The 17,922-nt window shown below is 38.1% G+C and overlaps 1 pseudogene; it reads left to right on the top strand.

The window, feature by feature from the left end:
* LOC140856344 (IQ domain-containing protein IQM1-like) overlaps positions 1 to 1,832 on the top strand; it is a 3,327-nt pseudogene extending 1,495 nt beyond the window's left edge.
* Positions 1,833 to 17,922: the final 16,090 nt, after the last annotated feature.

The raw sequence follows: 17,922 nt of genomic DNA, 5'->3' as shown, positions 1-17,922 counted from the left end.
ACGTTTCGGTGGGAATTCCGAAAAGACTCTTCAGGTCGCCTCGATCCGAAAAGACTCCAGCACGCGCACATTTAATGCCAAAATATCTGAGAGCGGCAGTGCGCAGGATTCGAGGGGACGATTTCGGCTGTGCCCATCTCTCTCTGTACTTCCTTCGTTCGAAATTCAAACTCGAAAGTAGGGGGACTGGTGTTGGGTATAAAATACCCACAGCCGAAGTTCTCAGCAGAATCTGCTCAAGTAGACTCCGCCCGGACTCCTACGGGAGCCGGGCTCCGTCCTCAACATCAGCTGCCGGTAAGCCTTGTCCGGACTCCTACGGGAGCCGGATTTCGCCTTTAACTTTAATTGCAGGAAGACTCCGCCCGGACTCCTACGGGAGCCGGGCTTCGTCCTCGACTCCAACGGCTGCAGACAGACTTCGTCCGGACTCCTACGGGAGCCGGACTCCGCCAACAACTTCAACCGCAAGTTGACTCCGCCCGGACTCCTACGGGAGCGGGGCTCCGCCCTCAACATCAGCTGCCGGTAAGCCTTGTCCGGACTCCTACGGGAGCCGGACTTCGCCTTTAACTTTAATTGCAGGAAGACTCCGCCCGGACTCCTACGGGAGCCGGGCTTCGTCCTCGACTCCAACGGCTGCAGACAGACTTCGTCCGGACTCCCACGGGAGCCGGACTCCGCCAGCAACTTCAACCGCAAGTAGACTCCGCCCGGACTCCTACGGGAGCCGGGCTCCGTCCTCAACATCAGCTGCCGGTAAGCCTTGTCCGGACTCCTACGGGAGCCGGATTTCGCCTTTAACTTTAATTGCAAGAAGACTCCGCCCGGACTCCTACGGGAGCCGGGCTTCGTCCTCGACTCCAACGGCTGCAGACAGACTTCGTCCGGACTCCTACGGGAGCCGGACTCCGCCAACAACTTCAACTGCAGGTAGACCTCGCCCAAACTCCTACGGATACCGGACCTCACTACCGACTCTAACCGAACTTCGGCCGACAAGTCTGGACCCCCTGGCAGGCCACAGTAACGGCCACGATTCTGCTCCACTCCCTGCAGCGGGCCCTACGCGGCTCCATTACTCCCTGGCAGGCCACAGTAACGGACAACACTGCTCCACTCCCTGCGGCGGACCCTACGCAACTCCATTACTCCCTGACAGGCCGTATTAACGGCCACAATTCTGCTCCACTCCCCGCGGCGGATCCTGTGCGATCCCACCACTCCATGACGAGTCACAACAGCGAACGTCGCTCCACTCCCCGTAACTGACTCCACGTGGCACACCCCGGTGTTAGCCACGGATCCACTCCACTACTCTTCGCAGCAAACTCCGCCTGACCCTGGACAGCTCACTGCCAGACGGTTACGGATGTCGCTATCAGACTACTGCCCCCTCCGTCTATAAAAGGAGACCCCAGATACGTTATTCTATAAGCTTTCATCCTTCATCTAAAAACTCTGCTAAATTCTCCATTCGAGCACTCCATTCTTGTTGAGGCAGAGAACTGACTTGAGTGTCGGAGGGTCTTGCCAGAGCAACCCCACCTCCGGTTTAGACTTTCTTTGCAGGTCCCGACGGCGACCGCGACTTTTCTGACTCCAGTTTCTCCGGTGCAAGTGGATTTTTGTACCAACAGTAAAGATTCGTGCAAACTTGTATTCAGCCGACACATGGGCGCAAGAAAAAGAAGTTTGGCGGAGCAGAACTAGCAAAGCAGTGGGCTCGTTACAGGAGTTTTTCCAGTACGGATTGCAAGGGGAGGCGTCACAGAAGCATTTGTCACTTTAAGTTTGCCCTTAAATATGGAACTACTCGGATCATCCCATAGTTTGTTCCAGATCCTAGTTTGTAGGATCATCCCATGGCCCTTTAAAATTAGAGGACTGGTGGTTGTTAGCGATGGTTTCGGGAAGTGGATGAAAGGGATGGAGAAGATGCTTGATGGCATCGGTAGAGCAGATGGTTATTAGTCCTTGAATCGACCAAATTGGCAAAGATGGAGGATGTATGGTTGTGTCATATCAGGGTTGGGCAAATGAATTCCAGCATATAGATAATTAGCTTTAAGTATAATATAACTCATAATTTAGAAGCTCCTTTACCAATTAGTTCGTTAAGCTGCTAGCCAGTGATTGGGGTGCGACCTGCCACTTCCCCGAAGAAAAGTTGTTAGAAGGAAATTAAATTAAAGTTGTTAGAAGGAAATTGAAGTGCGAGAAGGATACGAGGGAAGAGATGGGAATCTAAAAAAAAAAAATCCCTCCCCGCCTAAGAGAAAGATGTCGTTTATACGGCATGTGGTGTCGTTAAACCAGTATATTTAAATTCAAATCTTTATATTATTCTTCAAAATGTTATATAGTCCGACAGACATAATGTTAGTTAGGGTGTGATTAAGTAGATTAATCGTTGTGGGATTTAAAATTTGACTTGATTTGCTGTCACTTATTTTGTCATATATATCTTTATCCTGTCCTATTTGCTGCACCCACTCTCAATATAAATAAATACGCTCTCCTCTCTTACTGGAAAGAAAAAAAAAAAAAAGCGCTCTCCTCACATTCCATGGGCTAGTAAGAATTTGTTTCCAAACTTCGATGCTGTTTATAATCAAATCTATTATCTTTTATTATTATTATCAATTGTTTTAGATATGATAGGTAATAGTAGCCGTTAACGCAATCTCTGGTCATTGATGTCACCTAAGGCATCTTGAGAGATGTCATCTAGCCTTGGGATGGATAATGGCTCCTAACGAAGCATCTAGGCCCTTTTTTTTTTTTTTTTTTTTGCCACGTCAGCCAATCTGCATGAATTTTGGAGCAAAAATTAGAGAGATCAGGAGGGAAGAACTCCCTTTTTTTTTTTTTTTTTAACCCGATGAGAAAGGAGGAACTCCTGTGTTAACAAGGTCTCTTGCATCTATATTATTTTCATAAAAAAAAAATATGAATCTTTTTGATCTTTTTTATTTCCCATCCTATCTAATCATCGTAGATCTCATCCAATATGACATTCTACCATATCTATCATCAATTTATGTACATTAGATTGTTGGATGACTAATTTATTAGGTATATATCAGTTAGCCATATATTTCATATTGTTAAAATTTATTGAATATTGAGAACTTGTATATCGATACCATCAAAAATAATGTATTGGATTGTTAGATGATTAATTTATTATATATATATATATATATATATAAAAGATAGTGACAGTTTATGTATTACTGAATATTTTAAAAATTGAGTATCCATTTGCTTGGTATATATTTGATCTTATCTATTAAAAATATTTGTACCATGTACGGAAAAGTCATAAATATTTATTGGCTCTACGTAAATGACGTATCATGAAACTCTAAATTTTATATTTTAAAAAAATGTGCAATCTTCAAAATATTTCTGCCAATTCTGTTTGAATCAAGAAATTCGCATCGTCAAATAAGAGAGATACAACGGGAGCTTTCAAGAGCCTTCACAATGGAGGGAGCTACAACGGCTTCGGAGGGATCCAATGGAATTCACGCATTTTTTTCTTCTTTTGGAAATAAGTTTAGGGGCTCAAGATCTCGAGACAGGAGAGGGACTCCATTTGCTGTTCTTCCCTTCTCCTCAGGTGCGCTAAGAGAAGGCTTCTATTGAGGGAGAAGGGTGCTTTTTCTGTTTTTATCTTTTTTGTAAAATTTAGTACTCTTTCGGCTGTAACGGTTTCAGGTAGGGGGTACCACGCACAGCAGGCAGTGCATCTTTTCTAAGACCAGTCATTGGATATTGTAATTTGTTCATCGCTGAAGGCTTTTTTTCCTACCAAAAAAAAACATACTTTTTTTTCTTCATAAGCCATCCATCACTGGACTTGCTTATTGGACGGGCCTGACTGGATTCGAACAGGACCGGAATCATTTTCAGGCCCGAGCCCGCCCTAGCTCGGCTTTCCGGCCTCTTTCCCAAACCCGAGACTTCTGGGCCGGACCTCGGACTAACCTGGATGAGGAGAAAAGCGAGAGATGGGAAGACGGCCGCTGTGGATGAGGAGGCGACCAAAGCTTGGGAGGTGAAGATGATGTAAGAAAGCGAGAGGACGGGATGATGAGGCGGCGGCGAGGAGAAGGAGGTGGAGAGGCAGTGAGGTAGTTAGGAGGAGGAGAAGGTGAGGAGACGGCAAGACGACAAGGAGGCGGTGGGGGCACACGAGGCGGGGATGAGGCGACCGCGGGAGGATGGGTTGATGCGAGAGGCAACGAGGAGGAAAGTGTGAGGAGGCGATTGGGACTCGGATTCGCAAGAAGGAAGCCGGAGATGGATGACGCAACCGAGCGACGATAGTAAGGAGGAGGAGGAAGCTGGAGGATGGGAACACTGGGAAGAACGGGATCCGAAGCTTGAAAGAGCCGAGAAGACTCGAAGTGGAAGGAAGATTTAGGGATTCGAGGAACGGGAAAATGGCATACGGGTTTGGGCGGGATCCGGACTGGATCAAAATAAAATCGAGTCCAATCCATTTAAAATTTTGGGCTTAGTTTTTGAGTCCGGTCCGATCCGTCGGACTGAAAATAATGGTCTTCCGGTCCGTCCGCCACATGACCAGGTCTAGCCATCGTAGATGGCTTTCTTCATGCCATTTTTCCGTCCTTCCATCACCTCTCAAGTCACCAGTACTAAATCTGTGTGCTTAATTATTTCCTTCTACGGGGCATGTAGCAGCAGCTTTAGCTGCATCTGGCTCAGCATTTTGGCTGGCGTGCACTTGGCGTGCAGGCGCTCGCAAGTTTTAGCAGCGATACATCCAAAGCGAGTAGATTGTGCAGAGATTTAACCAGATCGTAAGAACAAAACCTTGCGTTCGCACAGAGGCTCTTCAGCCCTGGTAGAATTGACAAGGATGGACCCTGGACTTGACTACTTGAAGTAGATGGAAGCCTGTGCATTCTTGAATCTTGAGACAAATGTGTATTGGGATTTGGAATCACCATCAAGAAGATTGGACTTGTCACTTACAAATTCTTCTTGGACATCCCTTTTTTTTTAAAAAAAAAAGAGTTTGGAAGACATGGCCTAGAAATATTAAAGATTGAGAGTGAGTACGAGAAGCATAGATAAATTTTAAATGCAATGCTGATTCCATGTAAATATCTTACTGGGATATCCGATAATATGTGAAAAGCCCGCAAACTTCACAATTTTGTGATAGTATTAGATTTTGTAAAATAAATCTTCTGTTTCTTTTTTTACAAAAAAAGAAATTGAGAGAGATGAATTAGGCAGAGCCTAATTTGCTTCAGTAAGATATATGCAACGGAGTATTTTCTTAGTATATTTTGTAAGTAAAAAGTTTAATAAGATAATAATCTCTCGTACCTGCCAGGTTTTACAAGATAAGGGTGGTCCACATGCCTAAAAGGACATTTTGGTGGATCAAATAGATAATTTATCTGCTATGGATCAATCATGGTTCTCTCCTAGCACGATAACGTGTAATCAAGTGAAATAGATGATTACAAAAAAAGAATTGCAGCAAAAGTGAAAATATTAAGAGCAATGTTATATCAGAGAAGAAACTGGTGCAAAATAAGCATCTGACAAGGATATTATATGGCGAAGAAAGGTTCCAATGCATATTGAAGGGTAAAAAGGATTGTAAGAATTATGCACAGAAATTTATGAAATTTAAAGATAAACCATGCATGCTGCATTAAATAACCAAAATGACTAAGGGTCTGTTTGATTTCGGCTTAAAGCAGAGTAAAGAGAGACAATTCCATTTATTTTAAGTTCATGGATTGAAAGAGGTTCAGGTACAATTTGAATTCTGTGCTATTGCATCTAATGTAGATAACCTGCAATAAATATTTACTCAAAATAAACTTTTTAATCCATGTAATGCTTTTACACAACAAGATGTGGTTAACAAATTTATCTAACACTTAAGAAGTCAGTAAAATCTCCGATATAGATCCTGTCCTTGGCTAGACTAATAACCAACCCGGCTTCTACCCAGTGTACTTCTAAAATTTAGGAAAAAATAAAAACCTTGGAACTCCAGATAAACTAGTGATAGACATTAACTGTGAGGTTATTTTTGCCACGATTGGTGTAATACCCTCTTTGCAATTTGCCATGCGACACATCAACTCCAAACTCCAGTATCATGAAATTTCTGTGTCACAGTTTTGAGGTTGTCCAGCAAACGAAAAGAAAAGAAAGGAAGAAGGATTGTGCAAGTACTGAGGCCACTGAAGTTAAGCATTAAATATTGTAGTATCTCGCCCCACCTGAAATATGGTGTATTTTCGGGTTTCCGATTTCTACTGCTGGAGAGATCTCTCAGGCTCTGCAGTCAAGGGAGCCTACAAGTACCATCTCTAAAGCCTAAGATTGCATAGCCTGGGAACCATTTTTCGATGGCGAGCTTTGTCTCAGTGCCCTCGAGAGAAGACCACCCGAAAGTGGTATACATTACGGCTGATGTGGTAAGACTGGTGGCAACTGGGAACAGGGAGAAGGAAAAGACCTTTGCTTGTGACAGCAGGAGGGGGAGAAAGGGGCGGAAGAAATAGGCTCATCATATGGTTTTTAAAGGCCCCTGAAAGGTGCTGGGATTGTAAAAGGTACCGGACATCCTTGGAGAGAGATGAGAGTTCACGTAAATGGAGTAAAGATTATTACATCTGAGATCCTAAATAGAAACAGGGTGTAGAATAGTTAAGAGGGATAGTTACTTGGGGAGGTCATTCTATAATAATCATTTGCTGCTGCAGTGCCTCAAATCGTCTTTTCTTTGTGCTATCATTCTTCTTCAGTCTCTTCTGTCATAACACCATATGTTGGGTGGGCAGCACAAGAGAATGTGGGTCATTCTACTGCTTAGCATTGCGCAAATCATGATCAGAGCAACAGCAGCAGGAAGACCTTTTCCACATGAGCCTCGAGGTAAATTTTTCTTGGTTCCTCCATTTTTTTACTCTTGTTTCTTTGAGCAATGCTATGGTAACTCAGAACAATGACTCGAAAATGTCACGCAGCTCTCTTGCACCATTCGCCGTGCTTCGTTATATGGAATAATTCGCAATGCTAATTCAAAGGTGGCAACAAGAACATAGCACATGCCAGCTGAGTGACTTTTTGAGCTGCAAATTTGAGTTACTAAAGCTTTTTGCCCCCCGTAGACCTGTGTTTTTTTTTTTTTTTTTTTTTTTTTTGCCCATCAAATCTGTCGTATAAAAATACTAAATCATGTTTTTTCTCCGGTAGAAAGTAACAAGAATCTTTGGTTACCTTTTGTGCATACTTTTCTTGCCAGTCAACGTTCTTGAACACGGCTGAAATCCTTCTGTTTACTCGCGCAGGCCCAGTTGCAAACTATTTCCAGGTGGAATGTGAAGCAACAAAGGTCCTCTCTCTCTCTATCTGTGTGCAAGCTATTTCTTTTTCTGTTTCCTCTCTTATCGACAGTTATTTTAAGTCAGTTATGTCATTCGTTGGCCTCGTCTCGATACCGTTAATGTTTTCCTGCCTTGTCTGAAATGAGAAAGGGTAGAACCATCATTGTTAATTCACACTTATTTGTTGGTGATTTGATTTATTTAGGCAATATGCAAAGGAGAAGGGAGAGGTGAAGGTGCGGTGCATGAAGGTGATGATCTGAAAGGGCCGAGCCCGCTGGGATCGAGGCCGCCAAATTGCGACCACAAGTGCGGGGGCTGCGAACCATGCGCGGCCATCCAGGTGCCCACCACCAGGGACCATTTCAGGACCCAATTCACCAACTACGAGCCCGAGGGCTGGAAGTGCAAGTGTGGCTCCGCATTGTTTAACCCATAGTTTTATTTGAGGTCCCAGGATGCTTTGATATCATCATGATATCACCAATGACCGTTCCATGTACAAAATTTATTCCCAATGCTGAAATCCTACAATCGAACAATTCCATGACCGTGTTACTGAGAAAAAGATCGTCTTCTTATCTCAATTGATCCCCCAGACACAACTCTGAGGCCCTAATTGCAACAATGAAAGGTAGCAGTTGATATCAACCTTCGCCTCTTTACAGGTATCTGCATTTTTTTTTTTTTTCCCTTTCAATTGGAAAAGAAAGGTGAGTGTGGCACCTTCGTTTTGATGTGGTTGAAGAGGCCTTAAACAAACAAGGTCCAGAAACAACCGGGCCGCCCACCCGGAGCAGAGGCCCAACATCCCTTATCAACGGAACTTGGCCCAAGGTGGACTAGTCTACGCATTCCTATCGCTTCTTACTCCTCTTTTGTTTTTTCCAGAAATGATGGGGAAAATTCTCCTAACTTCATCTCCATGTGAAGATGAAAGAAAAACTAGAGGACCGGAACATTGGGTGAAACTCCAACCTTGATTATGTTGCTATTTACATAATAATAATTTTTTTTTTTCAAATTACATAAAAACTTTAATTTTTGTTTTAAAAAGAAATATTATTGCAACGGAACTCGATGCTACAAAATAGTTGCTTAATCATGCTAACCATTAAATTAGAACAACGTCGAGTAACGGTCATAATTTTGATTTTTGTGGTTTTATACAACGAATATCTTGGAAATAGAACCGTCAAAGTTTTAGGCCAGACCAACGCTCCTCCATGACACCTAGCAAGCAAAATATGTCTACCTAGTGTGAACATGATGCTATGACACGGTCTCACATGCTGATGAACTCAAAGAAACTTGGGTCGTACTCAATCCCGCAAGTACTCTCACAAGGTTGAGTGCGATGACTCTTGTAGTCAAACTGCGCACTTTGTGGTTACTTCCCTCGCAGCCTAAACCGCGTTTGAACGTGACAGCTTTCCTCAATTTCACCAAATCAAAACTTGTCGCGGAAGAAAGTTTTGCTCTTCGTTTCCGGCACGACCATGGTTGCCGCGGTCTCAACGAACACCCACTGCTGTCGCAAGCCCAAGCCAATGGGTTTTTTCCTTCCCTTTTTTTAAATGCAATGCGAAGGAAGTGAGTCTTCCCCCAAATTTTATTTATTATAAAAGGTTATTACGAGAAAGTTACATTTACATGGAGCACCTTGTACCTATTCTCCAAAAGAAACCGTCCAAGAGTTATGTTTCTCTCTTCTTAATTTCATTACATGAACAAAGTCTCTTACATGACTCCAATGACAATCTCCGAGTCCTAGCACACAACATGACTAACTAATACCGACACAGCAAAATTGCATGCTATTTTCGTGATAAGTACCATGTACGAACGTAGAACCCCGGGTACATCTTTGTAGACCCATGTATCCATTGAATAAAATAGCATGACAAAAGAGAGCAAGTTTATAGCATAGCATCCAAATGATCTGTTTAGCTTGGTTGGTGGTCGGTACTACTACGGTGCGGAGATGGTCCCTTAATTAGGAATGTTGTTTCTTTTTTTCAAGGAATTCGGCAAGCTTCCTTGTCCTTCCGTGGCATTCTTTGACAACGAGTCGAATAGATTATATTCCAGAGACAAAGATATGTTTTCTAAGCGATGAGTTTCCGGTTAGCAATACGTGACGAGTCACACTTTTTGAACAAGTTCTAATTCTTTGCAACTTTTGAGGAAAGGAAACGCTGGTCAATGCAAATGCATGCATTATTGACTTATTCATAGCTGTGAGATTTCTCTTTATTAAGCTGATGAACAATTCAGCACTTCACGTGAATTGCTTCTAAAGGTGTGGAGTTTGAACCGGTTACACGTTCAATCACTAGAAAGTTCAAAATGGGGTAGGTTAGCATTTCAGTTTGACATCTTAGAATTCTTTTACCAAATCCAAGCTGAGTCTTGTGTAAAAAGGCTTGCCAGATAGTTTCCGAACCAGAATGGATCAAATTATGAACAAACAAAAAGGTTCACAACCTTAACTGAAAACTCTACTTTTATGGGAAGTTGTAGGGAAAATAAAAATGGAACAAGGGCACACTACCATTGCAAAATGGTAGGAGCTAAATTACCATGGGTTTGCTTATAACTGTAAAGTGTATTAGGATTTAAAAGCATAACCATGTTTGTAATATAAACTCAAGAAGGAATCAATAGAAAACTGGATAGTCAAATATACGGTTGGATCTGAGCAACTATTTTTCATCAAATTAAAAGATAAGATTATTACTTAAAACTAATAATTATGGAGTAACGTGAAAATTCCTATGCATTATTGACATATTCACTGTCAACTAAAGCACCTCTACATCAAGTGGTTACCTATTAATACAAATTCATTACATTTGTATTATCTAATAATATTGTTACAATTTTTAAAACAATGTAGTGCTTTTTTTAAACTAGGAAATAATAAGATGAGAATTCATGGGAAGCTCGGATATGATATGTGAACAGCTAAGATCAAATACATTGACATCTAAAAGGGGCATAAATAAAGTATGTCTTAAGAAATATTAGTGCGCTTATCAACTTGCAGCACTAAAATGTAGGATGACTGCTTAAATGTTTAGGGGCATCGATCCAGCATTATATATTGAAAATCTTTATTTATTTGAAACCAATAAAATTATATGATAAGATTTAAATCCATGGTAAGAAGAATGATAAAATGAATCATGTGAGGATCTACGCAAATATATATTTAATTATACATCGATTATTTACTGAGAAGATTTTGAATATTTATATACGGTCAAGGAACGAAGATAATACCTTCCGACTAGCTTTTTTGAGTGAGGTCCTATCATCTTGGATTGTTGTAAATAGTATCAGAGTCAATTCAATCTATAGTCAGTATGGATTAGGGGATCCTGCAGCATGGTTCAATAGCACTGAATTTAGACTTTTAGTCTGATGGGGATGCCGAGATTTAAACTAAGAGAGTATGTGAAAATTCATACGGACGTGTATGTAGTCCTATATTGGTTATGTAATACCTAAAATTTTAAAATAAAATCCATAAAAAATAATATTAATAAATGATAAAAAAATTGAATTAGCACGTGCAGTGCATGTGCTGAAAATTAGCGTGCAAAGAGGGGAATGTACATGAGTTCTTTTCTTCTCCGGATTGGGAGTCCTAAAATCCATGAAAAATTTAGATGAATTAGAACTCTAAAACCTCCCTATTTTAGATCTATTTAAAGGCCAAAATCCTTACTTTTTTCCTCACTGAAAAATCTCCAAAACAATCGCTATTTTCTTCCCTCTTTTCTTCTCGTTTTTCCAGTAGATTTGTTTTCAATTTGGCAATCAAAAATCAGCTCAAAATCTCATCTAAATCAGGTTCTGAAGATTCTCTTAAAGCTTAATCGATCTGTTCGTTTAGTGATCTATGAAAGGTAAGTAATAAATCATCTTCTCAAAATATTTTATATTTATTTTGAAAGTAAATAATTATTCTTTGAAATTATGCATGATTTATAAAATTATGTTTCGAATGAAAAGTAATTTTGAAATATTATGGTTTATTGATTATGCGTATGTTCAGTAAAAATTATGATATGTTTGATATAAAAGTATTTTAATACAGATCGGATTTATGCTCTCAGTCTAACTATATTTTAGTGGGCTCCGTCAATAGGAATTTTATGTTGGTACTCAGTAGATCCTGCCAGTGGGGGTTGTGCGCTGGTATTTAGTGGACCCTACCAGTAGAGGTTGTATACTAGTGTTCAGTGGACCTCGCTAATTAGGGTTAAATGTTGATCATAGTCATGGCTGTTAGTTATGAGTGTTTTGATTTGAATCAAATTTATGATTATATTGTATATAAATATTTGAAAAGATTGGATTTGCATTGAATTAGCATGAAATATATTTTTATATTTATTCACAATATTATTTTTAAATATTATATAATATTTAAAATATTTAGTTGAAATATTTGTTACTTATTGGGCTGTCAAGCTCATTACCTCTCTCTTTTATTTTTCAGATTCAGATAATTAATTACAAGTATGGACAATAATATTGGGATAGAGCTTTTAGAGACGAGATTTAGCATTGTCAACTTCATTGAACTTAGATCTATTATTTTATTTTAGTAAAATTTTATTGGATGTAAGATATTTTATTTAGTTATTTGAATTAAAGTTGAATAATAATTATTTAAATTTATTCTACTGTGATGTATTGATTTCGTGATGAGATGCTATACATGCTTATAAAGAGAGTTCTTCGTAAGTATGCGGTGGTTGTCATGACCCTCGGCTCGCGATCTCGAGTCGAGAACGTGACAATTAAAGTGATATCAGAGCAATTAAAATAGTTCAAAGTATAAGTGGATAAATTATGACATATAGAATAAGAAATATGAGTGTAGGTGGGTAGACACTAGCTGGGGACATCAGGATAATAACTTATTTTGATCGTAATATAATTTTGGAACATAGATTAGACAGAAGTATATTGATGGATTTAAATCAGAGTATGCAGCAGAAGCATAGTGGTTCGAATTACTTTCAAGTTGATCAAAACGGTAATTTGATCTGAAAGATGAAAGATTTGATTTCAAAAATTAGAGAATGATTATGATTTGAAATAAATCTTGAGGATCTACGTAAGAAAAATTTCGAAGATGAAATTTATTTTTAGAGAGATAGAATGTAATACTCAAAATTTTAAAATAAAATTCACAAAAAAATAATATTAATAAATAATAAAAAAAATTGAACCAGCACGTGCATTGCACGTGCTAGAAATTAGCGTGCAAAGAGGAGAACGCACACGAGTTCTTTTCTTCTCCAAATTGGGAGTCCCAAAATCCATGAGAATTTAGATGAATTAAAACTCTAAAACATCCCTATTTGAGGTCTATTTAAAGGCCAAAATCCTCATTTTTTTTCTCACCAAAAAATCTCCAAAACAATCGCTGTTTTCTTCCCTCTTTTCTTCTCATTTTTTCAGCAGGTTTGTTTTCAATTTGGCAATCAAAAATCAGCCCAAAATTCCATCTAAATCAAGTTCTGAAGATTCTCTTAAAGATTAATTAATCTGTTCGTTCAGTGGTCTGTGAAAGATAAGTGATGAATCATTTTTCGAGATATTTTATATTTATTCTGAAGATAAATAATTATTTTTTGAAATTATGTATGATTTATTAAATTATGTTTCGAATGAAAAGTGATTCTGAAATACTATAGTTTATTGATTATGTGTATGTTCAGTGAAAATTATGATATGTTTGATACAAAAGTATTTTGATACAGATTAGATTTATACTCTCAGTCTAACTATATTTCAGTGAGCTCCGTCAATGGAGATTATACATTGGTAATCAGTGGGTCATGTCAATGGAGATTATACGTTGGTATTCAGTGGATCCTGCCATTGGGGGTTGTGCGCTGGTATTTAGTGAACCCTGCCAGTGAGAATTGTGTACTGGTATTCAGTAGATCTTACCAATGAAGGTTAAACGTTGGTCATGGTTGTGGCCGTTGAGTTATAAGTATTTTGATTTCAATCGGATTTATAATTATATTGTATATAAATATTTGAAAAGATTGGATTTACATTGAATCAGCATGAAATATATTTTTATGTTTATTCACAGCATTATTCTTGAATATTATATAATATTTTAAATGTCTAGTTGAGATATTTGTTACTTACTAGGCTGTCAAGCTCATTATATTTCTCTTTTATTTTTCAGATTCAGATAATTAATTACAAATATGGACAATAATATTAGGACAGAGCTTTTAGAGGTGAGACTTAGCATTGTCAACTTCATTGAACTTAGATCTATTATTTTATTTTAGTGAAATTTTATTGAATGTAAGATATTTGATTTAGTTATTTGAATTAAAGTTGAATAATAATTATTTAAATTTTATTCCACTGTGATACATTAATATCGTAATGTGATGCTTTACATACTTATGGAGAGAGTTTTTCATAAGTATGTGGCGGTTATCATGATCCTCAGCTCGCGATCTCGGATCAGGGGCATGACAGGTTATTTATCAAAAATTTTTGAATATTTATATAGGGTTAAAAAACTTAAATAGTACTTTCTGACTTTTCATGTTAAAATTCTTATCCAAAAAAGCCATTTGTATCCAATATATTGCTTTCATTTGATATGTTTTACTATGTGTACAAACTGATATCATTGTTGACATAATGTTGACACCTCCCTTTCTCCACAACTTTGATAATTAGTTATGCATACGTTTGGATCATCTAGCCTAGTCTGTTTCATGCGATCTTTAATTATATTTCGTATTGCTTCATGCCACCTTCTGGGAGACGCCCACACATGAGCCTTGATAACATCCATGATACCTACTTGAACCTTATCTGATTTGAATGGCTTACCAGGATAATGCGTACTGTATAAGATGAAAATGTCGCTTTAAGAGGCCTTTTCTTTCTCTCTTCATTGGAGTGATGATCTCAACCTTATATCTTGAGTTTCCAGAAACAGGAAGCCAAGCTCATCAATTTGTACGCTTCTAACCTGTTTGACGAGGACAAAATGAGCCAATTGTCACGACATTCTCAAAATCCACCTCCCTTTTTCCACAATTATCCAAATAGACCTCTTTCTTGCGGCACACCCTCACCTAAAGCTCTTCCTTGAATTAAATATTAATCAATATTCTCCCGCCCCTTAAGCTGATTTATTGGATAATCCAGATGGCACCGTATACAGAACTCTAAGAATATGCTGATATGGCATCTTGCTATTTGTCACAACAGCGCAAAATAGATTAAAGTCAAGTCAAACCAGGGCTGCTAGTTTACCAATAATATCATACTATAATAGAGATCATAACGTCTATAAGGAATAGGTCAGTAGATTCTACTCAAATCTTCTAATTATGTGGGTGATGTGGGTGATTATCTCATGGTATTGCAGTGTTAATTGAGAGAAGAGAGCCTAATACTATGATGATGTAAGGAAACATCTCATCCATCAGACCAATGGAGTCCAACTAATTTTAGTTCATTGAATGGTAGCTTCCTTTCCTCCATAATTTTAGAAAGGCGGGGGTAACATGTCAGCAACTATGTCACCGAGTGCATTAACGTCTGGCAGCTACGGATTCGAATCACCGACGTACCCTCAAGATATCGACATAATTACACTTTTGTTCCGATCGCCCTCTCTGGCCAAAATGACTATTATACCCCTGAAATAAAAGTTCAGAGTTCTGGCCACACCCTGATGCGCGTCTGCTGTACCGCGGATCACCGTAGATCGCCAGTTTGAGTCACCAGCGGAAGCTCCGTGCTTGCGACGGCGTACGAGAGGTCAATGGTCAACAGGCTGCCGTTAGTGCGGGGTTTTGACTCCTCGCGCACTTTAGGCAAGAAAGCCTCGCCCGTGTACTGCTGGGATCAAACGGCATTGGCTGCTTCACAAATCTTTACTGCTGTTATTTTTCTCTAAATATCAAAATCTCTCTTTGTTCAGTACACCATTCACTTTGTTCCCATTAAAGTTTCTATTATCATGCGTGTAAGGCGACAGGAATGTAAGAGAATTGGTGCAAATGTGCAATGATGATGGTTGGTTAAGTGGTAAGTTGTTAAAGCATTATAATATGAGCCAAGGAAAATTTTGTATGGACTCCAGTGGATTACTCAAAGCATTTTCTCATATCCTATAGTAGTCAAAATTGGTGTGATATCCATACATAAAACATAGCAGAAAGCGCATTTTATCCTTGTTAGTGGGATCTTAAATCAAGTTTTTGAATTATTTGTGATAAGATCCAACCACTATGCTTTTGGGTCAACAAGGGAATGTAGTTTTGAAACATGACTAAAATTATAGTCAAAATAAGTTATCATGGTTATAGAAGTATTTGCCGCTCCCTGGCATTTTAATGCGACAAACGTCAACATTTAACGTTTTCTTATCAACAAAGAAGGTTATAGCTGGAATGCATTTTAGCGATCACTAAATATTTTCATTGTTTTATTGAATAAGTAATATAAAATAATAATATATATTCAACAACTGCATCAGAATTTTAATAAAAAATGAGATGTTATTTTTCCGAACGCATAAAATGATTGAATGATTATTGTGATCTTATTATCATCACCTCTCATCATAATGCTTGATACCAGCCACCAGTGGCTAATATTTTATACCTAAGAAGATCCAATCAGAAAGCTGGATAAGCAGATAAGGATCACCATATTACATGATAATTGTTGAATATTATATATAGTACTCTCTGATGGCTGTTTAATACTATAATAACTGGTTAAAGAGCATTATTAGAACCTTCCCTGGAAGCAAAACAGAGTACATGATACTCCCAGGCTTCAGCTCCAGGATAACGTACATGGCATCAGGCTTTCTACGTCTCTTCCTCTCTAAGACTGGTTTTATATAAGACTTGCGGCAATGACCTGCTCCACTTGGCCGGATGTCAAGCTCAAGGGCTTATCCCTTTGAGAAAAGAATATGGATTGAGACGTGTTGTTTGGATCGAATGAGATTGTTTGATGGCCGCCCTGTCGGAAAATGGCAGGGCAGGTGCGTCGATTGTTCCTAAGATATTTGGCTGGTTTTATGGCTGGTGCCCAATAGTTTTGCTTCATGTGCTGTAGGAAAATATTCCGACAGGGGAACTGAACTAACTTTGGAAGCATTTGTTAATTGTATGGCTCATTTTATATGTTTGCCATAGATGTTGATCTTTCGACATGATGATTACCTTGTCACATCTGGCAACTTATATGGATTTTGTTCTGTACCAATATGTTTGAACGAATAATTGCTGCTATGGTATGTTTTTATGCTGGAAAATTAAAGTTGATATTTTAATCTTCAACAAACACATCAGAACCACACTGTTAAAATATGCTGAGACTTGTATATGGATTTCTTGTGTGCTATATGCATTCGGGCCCAAATACCCGGCGGGTATAGTCTCACTTGACTCTGATTAGTGGATAGGATCATGGTGGAGTTTATATTTTCAAACATGTATCATATATTCTTCATTCCTTCTCCATTCTTTTTTTTTTCTTTTCTCTTTTTAATACTTCTGAAATATGATGCAACTTTATGCTTCTAAACTTGAATCATGCCTTCTAGAAGTCTGATGGAACTTCATGTACTAGTAGAAAAACAAAGCAGAATTTATGTTCCAAACGGTATTATTCAGGTGGCGTCATCAAAAAATAAAAAATATTCAAGTGTCTTTCAATTACAATTTTTTGGGGCATAATTGAGAAATCTTATCTACGCTACATAGTTATCATATTGTAGCCACACTAAATGTTGATAAATCTAATTATTTTTATTAATTATTTTTATATAACAAAAAATTTAATAGCTCTTGTGTTAATTATACACAAAGAAGAAAAAATCTGACTTATAATAATTTAATTAGATGGGCGATTGGCCTCCGCTCGGAATGCTAAATGTAGACAAATCTAATTATCCTTATTGATTATTTTTATGCATCGAAAAAAATTAATATCTATTATGATAATTATATACAAACAAGAGAAAAATTTGATTTATAATAATTTAAATGATGGACAATTGGCCGTTTCAAAAAGGCACCCTAGCCCTAGGACGTTAAATATTGACCAATCTAATTATCCTTATCAATTATTTTTATGCATTAAAAAAATTAATAACTATTATGATAATTATACATAAAGAAGAGGAAAATCTAACTAATAATAATTTAATTCAATGGGTGATTGGCCTTTTTCGAAAAGGCACCTCCCAACATTAAATATTGATAAATTTAATTATTTTTATCAATTATTTTTATGCATCGAAAAAAATTAATAGTTCTTGTGATAATTATATACCAAGAAGAAAAAAATCTGACTTATAATAATTTAATTTGATGGGTGATTGTTAAAAAAAAAAAAAAAGATGCTTTTCACACTAAATATTGATAAATCAAATTATCCTTATCAATTATTTTTATGTATTGAAAAAATTAATAACTTTTTTAATAATTATACA

Source organism: Elaeis guineensis, chromosome 3 (assembly GCF_000442705.2).
Source record: "Elaeis guineensis isolate ETL-2024a chromosome 3, EG11, whole genome shotgun sequence".
Taxonomy (NCBI): domain Eukaryota; kingdom Viridiplantae; phylum Streptophyta; class Magnoliopsida; order Arecales; family Arecaceae; genus Elaeis; species Elaeis guineensis.
This window is presented reverse-complemented; position numbering and strand designations above follow the sequence as displayed.